Here is a 15392-nt window from a genome sequence, read left to right on the forward strand (position 1 = left end):
CCTGTATTTGTAAGTGGCTTGTCTGGGTGAAAATGGGAAATCTATGGATTATCACAGAAAGCTGATTGATTGTGTGTCCAATAGTCCTGTGTTTTCTGATTCTAATTACCCAAATAGTTGAGAAAATTTCCCTCCTGCTCAGTAAAGACATTTGTTTGTGTTTCTAGACAGAAACATTTCTCATGCATAATGAAGTATTCATGGCAGTAGCATAGGCTTTGACTTTATACATCGGTATTATTAGCACTTTTTACTTACCTTTTAAGGTGGTAGAGCACAAAGAGCTCTGCAAGAGAAGCTTTATCAAAACCTACAGTGGCAGTTCAGGGGATTACCAGCCACAGCTGTCTGCCTTCTGCAGGGGGAATGCCAGCCCTCAGCTGCTCCCTTTGCTATCCTGATTGCAGTGTAGATACAAATGCAGTTTGGTTTCCTTATGATACCTGCATATAAAAAGCAAGAAGAAAATTAGTGCATGGAAGAGGCAGTTGCTCTAATATCTCAGGTCACAGACAGCTGCCCTCTAGCAAATCTAGCTGTGGTCATCCCTGCATTGAATATGTTCAAGTTAAAAATAACCTGAGTTTGTTTTTGTTTTTGTTTTGTTTTGTTTCTCCTTTTTTTGAGGGGGTGGGGAACATCTGATCCAAGTTGTCTCATGGCCCCGTAAACTTTACAAGGACAGCTGAAGGAGGGCATAGGTTGGGAATGAACAGCTGGCAGCTGTTAAGATGGCATTGTCAGTGAATGGCACTGCTTTCCTACATTTGCACTGAAACAGAGTTTGAGCATTCAGATAATCATCTATGACATCTGAGATATGGGAGCAGCATCAAGCAGATGGGCAAATACCTGCTTAAAGCTAGCTCGAGTCACTGGAAAGGACATCTGGTGCTTCAGTGACCCTGCTGCAGCTGAGCAGCAAGAACTCTGCTGTGTTTATGAACTGATATTTTTCAGAAGCTTGTACTCTGAGTGGTATTTTTGAATGAATTTTCACAAGTTAGACAAAAAAATTCTGCTGTCAGATGTGCCAAATGTCAAGTCCTTGTTGCAACACATGAAGTTACTACAGCTTCTCAACAAAACACTGTCAGGAATGTAATTAAGATACGTAAGCCAGCAACGTTTTCCTTCAGCTTTGTTCAGCAAAATCATTTTATCTGAAACTTTTCACTCTGAGGCACCTGCTAGTTTGGGAGCTTTCACATATTTTTACCCCCCCCCCCCAAAGGAAAAATTTAAAAAGTTACATACACCTGAAAGCTGAATTTCTAAAGACAAATTAAGGGCACCTGTGACTATATTATCCTTTAGTCTCAAAAGTTACCATGTAAGCCCTTTTCTCTTCTCTTACATCCAACTCCACACCATCATATTTTTCTAAGTAAACACTGGGGCCAGCATACAACACTAAAAGCATATAGAAATGACTAATATGAAAGGGCTGAGTAAAAGGTCTTTAAAAATAAACCAAAGATAAATCATTACTTAAGAATAATTGTTCTGTTTGCTTGTCATTAGACATCTGTACGTTTACACTGTAATGTTCCACTGTTTGTCTGGGTTCAACCGTAACATCTTTGCAGGGATGTCTTCTTCTTCCTCATTGTTTCTACTTGGTTTCTAGGGTAAACAAAACCAAATCGTTCCATCCCTTTTAATAAATTAAAGTTGCTACAGCATTAGAACTAAATAACTGTATAGGATGGAAACTTAAATGCAAGCCTCAGAACGCATCAAAGGTGCATTTTCTTGCCCCCTCCCCTTGGTAGCCCCCAGGACCTATTTGCAGTGACTTGGGAGAATTCAGGGCAGAACTTGACCTGAAGCATGTAAATCTAGCCCTCCTCTTCCTCCCCCTTTTCAGTCATCTGCTAACATTTCCAGACCACAAATACTGTACTACGTCTGAACTGTTTACTTTGCTGGGAATGCCATCTGCGTGGTGGCAGCTGGGGTGGGAGAGAAGGCACATGCACTAATCAGCAGTGATAAATACAGACAGTGGACACAATTAGAAGAAATTGTGCTGCTTTCCAGAGCTCTGTATCTTTGCATGCTTCCATTAAGTACATAAACCTCTTCTAAAACTGATGTCAAACATCTGGATTATTTAGCAAGAAAGAAAATTCAGAACATTTGAAGAGAGATGTCAAACAAGCCAGTTTGGGCAAAATGCAAAGATTACTGAAAGTGCTTAAGTCATTTATGACTAAGTGCACTTTTTAGCATACTACAGTATACTGGAATCAGCAAGGGAAAATAAAAAATGACTAAGTATTATCAAAAGGAGTATGTCTTAAGAAATCAAAAATGAAAAAGCAGTGAAGATCTGGAGAAAAAGTTTCTTGCAGACCAAAGATAAAGTCAATAACCACATAACTGACGGCTGAGTCTAAATCCTAAAGAGGAATTGCTGGCGTAACATTTAAATTTTCAATAGGCTTTTAAAAGGACTGCTTACATTTGAGCTATCACTTTCACTGTGTTATAGAAAGGGAAATTCAGTCATTAAAAGCCCATCTTAATGTATTCAGATCTGTAAATAAGATGATAGCAGAGGAAATTTTAAAGATGAAATTTTTGCTCATATCTATTTGCTAACAGCTCAATAACAACAACCTGTATACACAGAATCACAGAACGACTGAGGTTGAAATCCCCTTCTCAAAGTAAGGTCCATGAGGGAGCAAGTTCCTCAGGGAAGCATCCAGTTGGGTTTTGAGTCTCTCTGAAGACACAGACATCACAACCACTCTGGGCAACCTGCTCTAGTGTTTAGGCAGCCTCACAGGAAAACAAAACCAAAAACAACAGAAAAAAATATGTTTAAATGAAATTTCCTTTGTTTCAGTTTGTGCCCATTGCCTGTTATCCATTCCCCTGGGTACCAGTGAGAAGAGACTAGCTCTGCTTTCTTTCCTCCCTCCTATAGGGTATGTGTAAATATGGATAAGATCTCCCCAAGCCTTCTGTTAATGAAGATAAAATGGTAATAAATATTAATAAAATATTTAAAATGTTTATTTTGGAAATACTTCAGAAGTATCTTCCCTGATTTGTCCCTGATTTCCACACTGAATACAGCTCCCAAGAGATGGGAATATTTTCTAATCAAGTACCATTACTGTTACGAGTTTCATCAACTTCAACAGATCTTACTTCAGCAATATTGTTTACTTTCAAACTGTATCTAGGTAACTTATTTGGTAAGACTTTCTCCTCTTCCCATAAGTATGTTAATTTTACACATTTCAACCTTTGTTTTCTCACTCTTGGAATTTGTCTAAAATACACAAAATTTCAGAGCAATCAATAACAAGAAATGAGCTCAGTCCTTCAGCAAGTCTACAGCTGCACTAAACCTGAAGGAACTAAATGACACAGAAGAGGCTTAATGCCCTTTAATTTATGGAATTTGGATTCACATCACTAACTCGATTTGCCTTAACTTGGCTGTCCTTATTTAGAATTGCCTGGAAACAGAGTTTTAATCTCCAGTGTTGCACTTCTTTATGTGCAAGTCTTAAAACAAAACAAAACAAAACAAAACAAAAACCAAAAAAAAAAAAAAAACACACATCATATTAGTCTTACAAATTTAGCTGATGTTGGTTCACTAATAAAAACTATGTAATCAAAAGTGTAAAATGCATTCACATCAGTTACAATAGGATTGTCACTATTTGTTCTTCACCTAATTCACCCAAATCCTGTGGGCTCAATTTCCGGTCTTAATGGAGGACTTCTTTTTGTCTTCAGCAGTTTAGCTCAATAAACTCTTCCAATTTTATCCAATTAATCTTAGATATTTTTCTCTTGAAGAAGAGTCTGGAACTGCAGACCAACTGCAATGAAAAGGAAGAAGTTTTTCTACCAGCCACAGTGAGTGATTCCTAAAACAGCAAATAAAGCACAAGCAGGTTATTCTGATAAATTAAAAATAGTGAATTACATTGCTTTGCATAAATTTTAACAGAAAATTTTAAAGTCTTGAGTTAGCATCTGAATTCAATTTAAATAAATTAGCCTTAAAAAAAATCATGTTCTTAGTCTCATGATTTTTCAATTATCTTGAGATTTATGACTACCACCACCACTGAAAATTTCCAATACCTTCATAAAAATTGAATGGTGTCTGGCCTGATTAAGGTTACAAAGAAAATGGAGAAGATATTCAAAGCCTGATGTGCAACAAATGGTGAACCATTTGTGTACTGGTTCTTATTCTTCAACAGTGCATATCATTCATAAATTTCCAGTAGTGAAAATGGTGTTAACAAGATGCATGAAGAACAGATTTTGATAAACTGAGGCGATTTACATCACATCAGAGATTTTCAACAGAAAAACGGGCACTTACACAAACTCTGCTGTCACCTTCAATATCATAATTTAAAATTTGCAGCACAAGACCTGTGACAAAGCAGGAATGCTATGTTAAATCCTGTTTTTCTTAAACTCTTCTTTGACACAAAAGCTTTGCTCAGCAGCAGTCAAACATTTTCACACGTCCTAAGGTTTGCAGATTTTTGTTATAGCAACAAGTGCCATTCCCCTGTTTTGTTCTTAAAGAAATACTTCCCAATTCAGAAATGGAGCAATGATTAAACTGTCTAGTTAGTTTAATAAGTGAGTAGGTTTGGTAACAAAGCAAGTTACTGAAATGACCACAGAGATTTTTGTGGTTGCCAATGGACTTTGGGAGTGCCATCTCTCCCAAAAGAACCTCTGGTGCATGATCCAATTTCTATCTCAACTATCTAAAGTTTCTTACTTCTAATTAAAACACTGTATGTGCTAGTTAACCAGGAGAATAATAAACTTAAAAAGGTAAATTGTAATTTTAGTTCTGAGGAACAAATTTACTTTAGGCTTTTTTAGGGGAACAGCACAGCACTACTTCTTACACAGCTTTACCTCCTCCACAGAACTTTCTGTTCTGGAGGAAAATGAACATTTTGTGTTGTAAAAAGAGATCTTTGAAAAACAACAGCAACAACAAAACAAGAACAGAATGGCAGCTACTCTTGCTACCTGAAAGATTTTGGTGGCAATGTCATTTTTTCCAGAAGAAAATCTGCAAGGCCTCAGGATTTCCGTAAGCATTTTGGACTTCTGGGGTGGAAAGGTGGTAGTTTAGGTAATGGTTGAAAATACCCCAAATAGGGTATGATGATTCCTAAGTTCTCTTCCCCAGATCCAGGAGAATATTCCTTCCCATACACTTTAGAGTAAGATAGGGAGTAAGGAGCAGCATGACAGTTTGTCCCCCTTCTGCTAGTGGTGTCTGAGAAGCAGCCACAGCACAGGTGTGTTTCTTGGGATGGGTTATAGAAGCACATGGGAGAATAGCAGCAGTGAGACAAGCAGGAAGCAACCAGGTACATACAAACAGAACACCCCAGCCTTTCTGGCTCTGAACTATGCATATAACGTGCAGCCCTACATGCATTTTCATATAAAGCAGTTTCTTTCTTTAATGGAATCCATTAGAGAGATATCTGAACTCCTGTTCATCCTGCTGCCACTGATGTGCACCAGGCACAAACAGCACAGTCCACTTCTCTCTATTTTCTTCCTTCATGAGTCAGAAAGTGTGTATAATGTGCTAACAGTAGTTAGAAGTGGTGAGATTAGTAAATGAATGAGCTATTTAGTATAATGAATAAGGCATCATTCAAAGACTGCTTTTTAAAATATTCTTTCCCACTGCTCAGTGAGCCTTGAGAAAAAGGTATGCCAGAAAGTTGTTCATGCTAGAAATTACGTTCAAGCTGAATTTACCCTTTCAATAGGGATCAGTAGTTTACAGGAAAAAAAAATACATTGAAAGAGAAAATGTGGGCAGTATGAATGACAGTGAGAAAAGCAGTGAAACAAATTCTGCAGTTCAAATATGTTGCTCTGTTGTGTCCAGCTGAGCAGAGATGCCTTCATTTTGCCCACTAAAAGTCTCCTTAAGTCTCTGTAGCCAGTGCAGACACTCATTCAAGACTCAGTCAGAGCAGAAGCCAGGGTAGGTGTGCAGCCCATTGCCTCAGGAACCTTCCTCTTCACAGACTGCTGAAAAACAGGATGCTGCCTGGCTAAGTGAGGTCCTTCATTTAGGATGTTTCACATTAAAAAGATTAGCTAGCATTGTAAAAGGCAAGATATCTGTGTTACCTGAGAATAATAACCACAGAATCCTTGAAATGTAAATTCTTGTTTTTACATATATTCATTCATGCAAATATAGATCCTGACCCAGAAATTTTATTCAGTTGAGTAATCTTCCTTTGACTTCAACAGTATTCTACTACATATGAACAAAGACACTGTCAGGTTTTGCATTTGAACAGTATCCTCCATTTGACTTCAAATGGGACTGTTGTATTATAAAAACTCCTAAATCATGCCAATTTGTCCAGATGAGATTTCAAATCTTTTTAATATTCAGCTTCAGCAATACAGAAAACAACACTGCCAAACACTTCATAACCATTCTACTGTGCTCACATTTTGATTAGAAAATTTTCATAAAAGCCATTTCACATGGGTGTTGTCACCTGCCCTATGCTAGATGCATCATCTCCTCTGTGCAATTAGTTACAAAAGCATTGAAAAATTAGTTTATGACCTGGAATTGAGTGTTGATAAACCCTCCTGAAGACATACCCAAAACATAACCCAGGGGAATCCTCAAGAGATACAAATGATTTATACATATACAATAGCACATACAGCACCCTAACAAACTAAAGACCTACCAGGAGCAGCAGTGACTAGTGTCTGCTTTAAAAGGAAGAACGTAGAAGAGACCATAACTGAGGAGTAAGAGGTTGAATCCTCAAACTAGGGAAAAGTACAGAGCACACTAATATTTGGGGGGATTTACAACATCCGTGTACTTTCTGATGGAAATACAGGCGAGGAAGGAGCACAGAAAAAGAAAGGTTTGGGCAACCGCCATGGAAAGTTGCACATTGACAGTACACTGCTGCTTCCTTATTTAGGAGATAATACTTGGTCTTCTGAACCACAGGTTCACCTCACCCACCACATGATCTACACTGCCATAACAAGAGCAACCAGAATACACTCATTTTGGCCTCCTGTTCCACACATGCTGTCTGCTGGTTGTCTCACTACCTCGCTTGCTCACAGGACGCCACTACAGTACTTCAAGGGAGTGTATAAACAGGAGGGGAAACCACTGTTTACATGTGTTGATAGCGATAGAACAATGGGGAAAGGTTTTAAACTAAGATGGGAGATTTAGGTTAGATATTAGGAGAAAGTTTTTCACTCAGAGGGTGGTGAGGCACTGGAACAGGTTGCCCAGAGAGGTTGTGGATGCCCCATCCCTGGGGGCATTCAAGGCCAGGCTGGATGCGGCCCTGGGCAGCCTGTTCTAGTGGTTGGCAACCCTGCTCAGAGCAGGGGGGTTGAAACTAGATGATATTTAAGGTCCTTCTCAACCCAGACCATTCTATGATTCTATGATTCAGTGATTCTACTGATGCACTTGGGACACCACCATTTCTGATGTGGCGGTGGCTGTGGCTTCAAATTGCAGCAAAACTGATAAAATAACCAGCTGCCATGAAAAGGGTTGTCCCTGCACTTCCCCTCTTGCATGCCATCTCCACCTCCCTTGTGCCAGCTGTGGTCCTTGGCTGGCCACATGGTGAACCAGCTCAGGGAGATGGGCAGCACCATGCCAGCACTCCCAAAAAAGGCAGTTCTCAGCTTGGTGTTGTCTTAGTCAAGATGGCCATTAAACAGCAGCAAGCACAAACAACTACTAAAAGTTATTTTTCACATGTGGGTTAGAAAAGACAGAAGCTGTGGTATTCCTGTATGAACCAAGAGACCCAAAATTCCCCAGTATGGTAAGCACCACTCTGAAAACATTACATTCTTTTATTCCTTGGAGTAAATCATTGGGGGCCTCATACTGAATATATATATATATATATATATTTATATATATATATAAATATATATATATGCTAAACAGACCAAAACAGTAGGTCAGGAGCTGGAAAACAAAACAAACTAAACATAATAAATCATCGACACCTCATAGCATAAGAAAATTCCTGTGTAGTGTCATCTGCTGATTATTACAGTTTCATTTACATTGGAATTTGCATTGTTTCCATGCAACTTTTGAGCATCCAAATAATTACAGTTGTGTTACTGTATTATTTTAAATCTAGTCAGTGAAGTGAATAGAGGAGCCCATCCCTGTGTTGTTCTGGCCAATATTACATTCTATTACATAAGAAATGGGAATTAAATCAATTTTAATGCACCATTTTAATAAGATGACAACTACAGTTCTAGATTGCAATTATGGAGATAATTACAATTTCATTGGTACTGCTTAAGATTAAGAGTACAAAATTTACCTTGGATGAACATTTCATTATCTAAGATGAGCCCAAGCTATTTTTCTTCTAAATCATATCTTGGCTTATTTTATTTCTTAGCTTTGACTGTTTAATAAAGGCATAAAGATTTTTACAGGTAGAGTATATCAAAACAGGCTAGCTGGTTCAACGTCAAATTACTGTACAGTGATTTAAAAAAAAAACAAAAACCAAAAAAAAAGACATTAATTTTGAAACAGCTCTGGAGGCTGAATATAAAGATTATTAAACATGTTTTATATATGCAGAAAAATTGCTTTTGCATGAATTCACTTTTAAAATGTTAATATATGCATAAGAAAATTGTGTTTCTTAATCTCTGAAGAAACACTTATCACTAGGAACCGCTTAATTCTTTTCCTGTGCTTGATTTATTAGCTTATGAAATTATGCTAATAGTTTGCATGCTAATGGTTTTGGGGCTCAAATGACCTGATTTTAATAATGAAGTAATTTATGCAGTAAATGTAATCAGCATCTATGAATCTCACTTAAAAGAACATATCAGTGATTACCTATGCTAAAAACAAACGCTTGTCAGCATGGTACACAGTATATGTTATGACAGGGAACTGGGATGTGTTCAGTTCATCATACCCTTTAGGCTGGTAGAGTCCCACTTTGATGAGCTACACTAAGGCCTACAACTGCAGCTCCCTTCAGAGTTTACACAGCTCACTGTCAGCCAGCTTCCTCACATGGTCACCTTTTAAAGAAAGAAGACAATGGCAGGAGATGGACAGCACCAGGACTGAAGGCTAACCTGGAGACACTAAGAATTGCTCCATGAGTAAAAGACCTCAGTGACAAAGAAACCTCACACACTTGGGCATAGGAGGTTGCAGGAAGAAGGGAAAGTGTGTGTTTAGTTAAGAAGTTTTAAGCTTTACAGGTTGCAGGAAAAACTATGCTTTTATTAAGGATGTGACCTGCATGGCATATAAAAGGTGAAACTCTTTGCAACATTTGGGCAGCCAGTGTGAAATCAATCCTTCACAGAGACTTTCCTAAAACAGCTGTATTTACAGACCTGCTCACTGCAAGGATGTATTTGAACCTCCATCACCCTGTATCACTTCCTGCGCTGTTCTTCAAGATGAGAAGAAATTCAAGACTGTGCTCTGAAATGTAAACAGCAATGGTTTCTTTGTAGTAATGGATGCTCATGTTTTGATAACCTGCTGAACATCAATATTCACATTGGCATTAAAAAAAAAAAAAAATCAAAAATATATTACTAGCTGCCAAAGATGATCTAACTGTTCAAACACGCAGACAGAAGCTGCAGGAGGTCTGACTGGACGTTATCCAAAATGTATAAAGTCAATGGAAGAGCTGGATCATCCCTTCCCCAAAGAAAATGAAATGCCTAAAGGCCAGAAGTCCCCTCCCCTTCCAAAGACCAATACTGAAAAACTGTATTTTGCTTAATAAATATTAATAAATACCTTTATTGCAGCATCTCAAGCAGATGGTAAAAAAATGGCTTAGAGCACTACATGTATTTCCTGAGTTTTTAATTTTGCAAAGCACAGAGGTGATATGCTCTGAGTGTGGCTAATGTTTTTTATCCCAGGATTCAGACTCATAGATTCATGTGATTTATTTCTTGTCCCTCTAAATACCCGAAAGAGGAAAACAAGTGTGACACTGTAGGGTTTGTTATCTTTTATTCTGGTCGTAAACAGACATACATAAGATGTGTATGGATCATCCAAAAACAGCTCATCAGAAGTTGTTCAGACTGTTCCTTCCACAGACCACATAGGCCTCACCGAATAGTGAGATGCATAAAACTTTTGAGAAGGGCCTCTAAGAATCTCATGAAGGCAGTCTTGGTATAAAACGTGAGATAAAGGCCAGGCTGCTGCGTGCACATAGCTTCAGAGGATGGTGAAGCTGACCCTCTGTTTTAGCCCTGGGTAGGTGCTGGGCGCAGGAACAAGAAACCTGCTGAAAGTGTCCCTGTAGAAGCAGAAACAGGGCTTATCCTGCAAGCTGCAAAGTCTCCTGCTCCAGAGGAGCCCAGGCTGGGCTGAACTCCTCTAGTATAATAATAAGAGCAAACTTGATCAAAGCCTGTGTGTTTGCTTTAGATGTGGATGCCATACACTCTGTTACCATAGAGCCGTGACAGCTTAATGAGCCATCACCCATCAGCTGCGCTGCTGTTACTGTGTGTATGTCCCTGCCCTGCCCCCTCTCCCCAGAGAAATGATCCTCAGCCCCACCGAGAGTCTCGCAGACAAGTCCTCACTGCACGGAGCTGCCTGCTGCCATCCATCTGACAAACCCAGGCATCCTCATCTCGCAAAACAGGATTTCTGGAGGTGAAAACTCCCCTCCTCCATTTCCATACGCTGTGCCTGGAGGACACTCCCCTGACAAGAGGGCCCTGCTGTCGGCAGAGGCAGGGTCAGGAAGGCAGAAGATAAAAGGACAAATTTCAAAGTTCAGACATAGTTTTTTTGGCAAACTGTAACAGCTCAAAGGGGTAAGTATCTGTCTACTGTTTACTTGGAGCTCTGACAAGAATAACTTACCACTGACAAACTCGGCTCACAAACACCACAAACCCAAGCCACAGAGCCCTCAGTTCTGGTGCACGCTTCCCATCAGACACACACAGAGACGCCCAGATAGCCAGCATCAGCATTTCAAAAGCAAACAGGAAAATCCCGACATGCTCCTTCTCCTCCACTTGTGGGAATCTCAGCTTCCCCGGCTGGGTCAGGACCTGGGGCCCTGTGGTCTCTCCAGCTGTGAGAGGAAAGGGAGCACTGCAGTTGCTGCCCTCTGCTCCTGGACAAGGGTTCAGAGGCAGACAGAGGGCTGGGGCTGCCCATGTGCTGTCGCAGTGCCCATCAGCAGCCTTGTCTGCTCAGCTTTGGCTCTCTTGCAACATGGGGAAGCTACCTCAGCCCTTCTGCAGAGGCACCGAGGTGGTGGTTAGTATTAGGAGATGTTTGTTGGTCCCGCAGCGTTGCACTCATTTTGGCTGAGAGCTTTCTGCAAGAGGGTGAAGGTTCATGTTTGGGTGTGTAAAAGTACAAAATCTGAAGGGAAGAGCCTGGGACCTGGGGTGCTCCCTCACCTGCTGTGGTTCTGGAAAGGAGGCACAAGGAGGAGGTATGCATCCGTGGGCACTTCACTCTAGCCTGGAGGGCTATCTGCGAGGTTTCATACTGACACAGCAAAGTATTGAGGCACTAAAACACAATATTTACAAACAGACTAATCTGTCCTGGGAATAATTCTAACACCACAACTCCAGAAATTAGCTCAGTAGAAACCATCCTTTTATTTACTTGCCTACATCAAAGCAGAACAGAAACATATCACAATGTAAGCAAAATGCTAGATGATTTGAATCTATCAAATTATTAATTAGCTGTCTTAAATAAAAGCAGTCTGTTAGCAGAGTCATCTTCATTTCATCCTACTCTTGTTTCTTACGCTGTGTCTTGATTTAATATTAGGTTTTAAATACTTCTGGGCAAGGATTTGTTTCCCTATATACTTGTTTTACTCCCAGTAAACAGGCCTGCAGTTTCTAAATGCAATCAGCAATAATATTTATTGCTTTTTTGTGTGCCTATCCAGAAAAAGAAAATTGTTACCAGAATAACACTCAGAACAATAACAGGATGCAATTGTGCACCCTATTCTTCAAGCTCACATGCTTCACTCCAGAATCATGCCAGTTTGTGTGGAAGTCAGCGGGAAACCTGACCAAATGAGGACTTCTGATTTATTTTCCAGGCATCTCTCTGCCGGATTTATCACAGCTAATGCCTTTTGTTTCTTTCTCTTCATACACTAGGAATGTAAGTATGCCACAATGGCAAATCTGCACATTTGGTCAAGAAAGTTACTGTGATTTCAAAAATAGGTGTGAAAAACACCATGTTGCAAGCTGGGAAGGGAATAAAAATACGAGATTCAATGTATTCATTATTTTTAGAAACAAGAACAAGAAAAAAGCCTGGCTTCCAGAATTGCTATGAAGCCTTTCCTTAGTCTCATCACTCCATTTTAATTCCTGGACTCTCAACAGCCCGATATTCCTGTATCAGTGTGTGCTTCAGCAAAACACAAATGCTTCCTGCCTAGGAATGGTTAACTGTATGGATACGCGTTTCTGCACATCTCTGCCTCTTTTTCTCCCCCTCCCTGCTCCTGAATCAAACGCCCCCTGCCTCCTTCCGTGTTGCTTCATGGCTCTTTGACTCCTCTCCTCCTCCTGTGGCCTGCCTCTCGGTGTCTTTCTCTACCCCCCTCTCCTCAGCAAAGCAGCTTCAGGCCAGGGTGACCTCTCCCTCAGGGTCTTTTGTCTAGTTGTCTCTGTCATCGTGGAGTGACAGGGAGCAGGATCACCACCCCAGCGTCTCCCTAATCAGGCAGCACTCACACAGCTCACACGCCTGCCTGCAGGCTTCTCTCTTTAATGTGACATTGATCATCGTGACACAAAATGGTCACAGATATCTCTTCCTAAAATTCAGGAAAGTGACAGCTAGAGACAGAATCACTATTCTATGGCCTCAAGACTATATGGATTATTCAGGTTAGGATAAATCAGGATGGATATTTGCCCTACTTCCATATTCTAGCTATTAATAACCAAAAGCACGCCAGATTGTGGCTTGTTCTGTGTGACTGCACAAGGGAGCAACGCTGCCTCCCCCACACCTCCCTGTACACATGCACAGACTAACATTTTTGGCTAATATCTGAAAGACATTTGCAAACCCAGCCTTTGAGCTCGGAGTCAAGCCTCAAGCACATGGAGGCCCTCCTTCACCAGGCAAGAAAAGGAAGCCAAGACAGGCTGTAAAAAGATACAGAAGACCTGTCTTTGGTCTACTGACCCAGAAACCCTACAGAATACAAACTGTTTCCCTCCCTCTGCTTTCTTCAAGCCACAGTACAATTCAGTCAGTCAGGGCTCACCCCCTTCGCTAAGCACATTGCCTCAAAATGGACCTACTTCTGGGAAGACATGGTAGAGAAGATGGTGAACACTCACCTAGAGAAGCCCAGTCACACCAGTCCCAGAAAGACTCTTATCCACTGTACCTATACAGGATTTCAGTATGAAGAAGCAGCACTTCCTCCTCATTACTGAAACAGAGAGAGGGAGAGCAAGCATATAGTTACAGAAATAAATCAAGTTGCACCTTCCGTGGCTTTAAAATAGCAAGTGAATTATCCTCCACATTGAGTCAGTGCTCACCTTTTAGAAGTATGTGAGACAGAAATTGTACAATGTTTCATTGCAGAATGCAATTGCAGAATAACTTTTTAAACTTTTTTTTTTTTTTTTTTTTTTTAATTTTGGAAGATTAAACCCTCAGAAGCCTAAAGTTCTTCCACTTTTTAAAATAGTCTTTCAAATGCCAGATTTTGCCTTTGGTTGCAAAGGGAAAAACAGATATTTTGCAGTCCACTGAGATGAAAGAACAACCCTGACAGCTGAGACAGCTTCCCTGAATAGGATCCCTCTGCTCTTGGGAGTTGGAAAGCTATTCTCTGCCATCCCTTTTGGGTCACTTATGCAATCTGCTCTAGCAACTGGTGCCAGTTCAGCTCAGCTACAGACCAGACTCTCTGGACAGTTTAAATGCCATTCCCTGAATCTGCCTAGGAATAAAGTCTTTATACTTCTGTCAACCACCACATACATGGCCTATTACTGTAAAGCATTACTGCTAGTCCCAACAGTTACCATTTTAATTTTGAGATCATAGTTTTCATATGGTGACTGCATCCCACAGCAGTTATGCAGGTAGTTGAACTCTCTTTTGTCTGTGTTTCTAGCCAGTACTACATATTTTATTCATCAGATAAAAAGCAAGCAAAGCAACAATAGAAAGAGTAGGTCGAACACCAACAGCAGTGCATGAGCCTCAACAACACTCATCTGTCCTCTCCTGCTTCTCCCGCAATGCTCCAGCCACTGTTGACTCTGATTTTACTTAGTTGACTCATGGCCTCAGCAAATGCAGTTCATAATCTCCACATCTTTTGTCCTCTACTGAGTGTACTGCTAGTATTTCTAAGCAGCAGCCTCAAACAGGCTCTTCCTGCTCAGCTCATTTAATAACTAGATTTGCTAGATCTCTACCCATTATTTGGCAAAGGGCATGATATTATTTGCCAGGTCCTATCTTGGGTAGCTCTTCCAAAAGTTCTTTAGGCCAGAGAAATAAAAAGTGCCCTTCATTTTGTTTCGGAAAGAAACCCTTAATTTATTTTTTTTCTTGCTTTCTTTGATTCTAATTGTAATATTATCCTAGGCAGAGACATCTTCAAACAAATACTGGTCAGAGGTCTCCTGAGGACCTAAACTAGGTTTGCCTTTGTACTGAAAACAGAAAGAAGAAAAACCTTCAGGTTTGTTACATGAAAAGGTTAGTCAGGAAATAACTTGGAGAAAGGAGAAAAGAAGTGTAACAGTTCCACACTGCAAATGTAATTTTAAATGGACTTTCCAGGGGGGTAAGAAAATGAAAAAAAAAAAAAAGGAATTTTTTTTTTTTTGCATCCCTGTTAAAAGAGCAATCCACAATCTTGTTTGCTGACCTTTCTAAATTTGGGGACTGGAGCAGATCATTATGGATGGCAGACAGAACAACCCCTCAGAGGAATTACAGAGAAAAAGGCACAGACAGCCTGAAGGAGTAGATTGTTTTGAAAGAAGCTAATCTACGAGCAGAGACAGAAAGTGAGAGGGAGATTTCTCCCCTTATTACCTATACCTATCAGCCAAAATCTGAAATAGGAGATCCTTTCCAACAGTGACTCTCAATATCTCACTAATATAGACTATGTCTTAACAGCTATGGTAGAGCCTGACATACCTAATGGATTAAGTTTCAGATCAAGGCTACATGAATCAAGAATGACTGCTGGACTGAAAGCTGGAACTGAAACAGGGAAACAAAAATTCTGGAGAGCAAATAAAGA

At 40.1% G+C, this 15392-nt stretch overlaps 1 long non-coding RNA gene across 3 annotated transcripts in view; it reads right to left on the reverse strand.

Moving 5' to 3' along the window:
- The window catches only part of LOC137852710 (uncharacterized), a 44317-nt gene that overhangs the window by 25006 nt on the left and 3919 nt on the right, over positions 1 to 15392 (reverse strand). For 2 of the 3 annotated variants that reach the window (XR_011093997.1, XR_011093995.1), the window contains exons 3-4: positions 4367 to 13547; positions 259 to 3851 (exon numbers count right to left, since the gene is read on the reverse strand). This is a non-coding gene — a long non-coding RNA (uncharacterized lncRNA). The remainder of the gene's footprint in view (positions 1 to 258; positions 3852 to 4366; positions 13548 to 15392) is intronic. The other variant, XR_011093996.1, reaches the window with a different exon arrangement.

Source organism: Anas acuta, chromosome 2, assembly GCF_963932015.1.
Source record: "Anas acuta chromosome 2, bAnaAcu1.1, whole genome shotgun sequence".
In the NCBI taxonomy this organism is placed as follows: domain Eukaryota; kingdom Metazoa; phylum Chordata; class Aves; order Anseriformes; family Anatidae; genus Anas; species Anas acuta.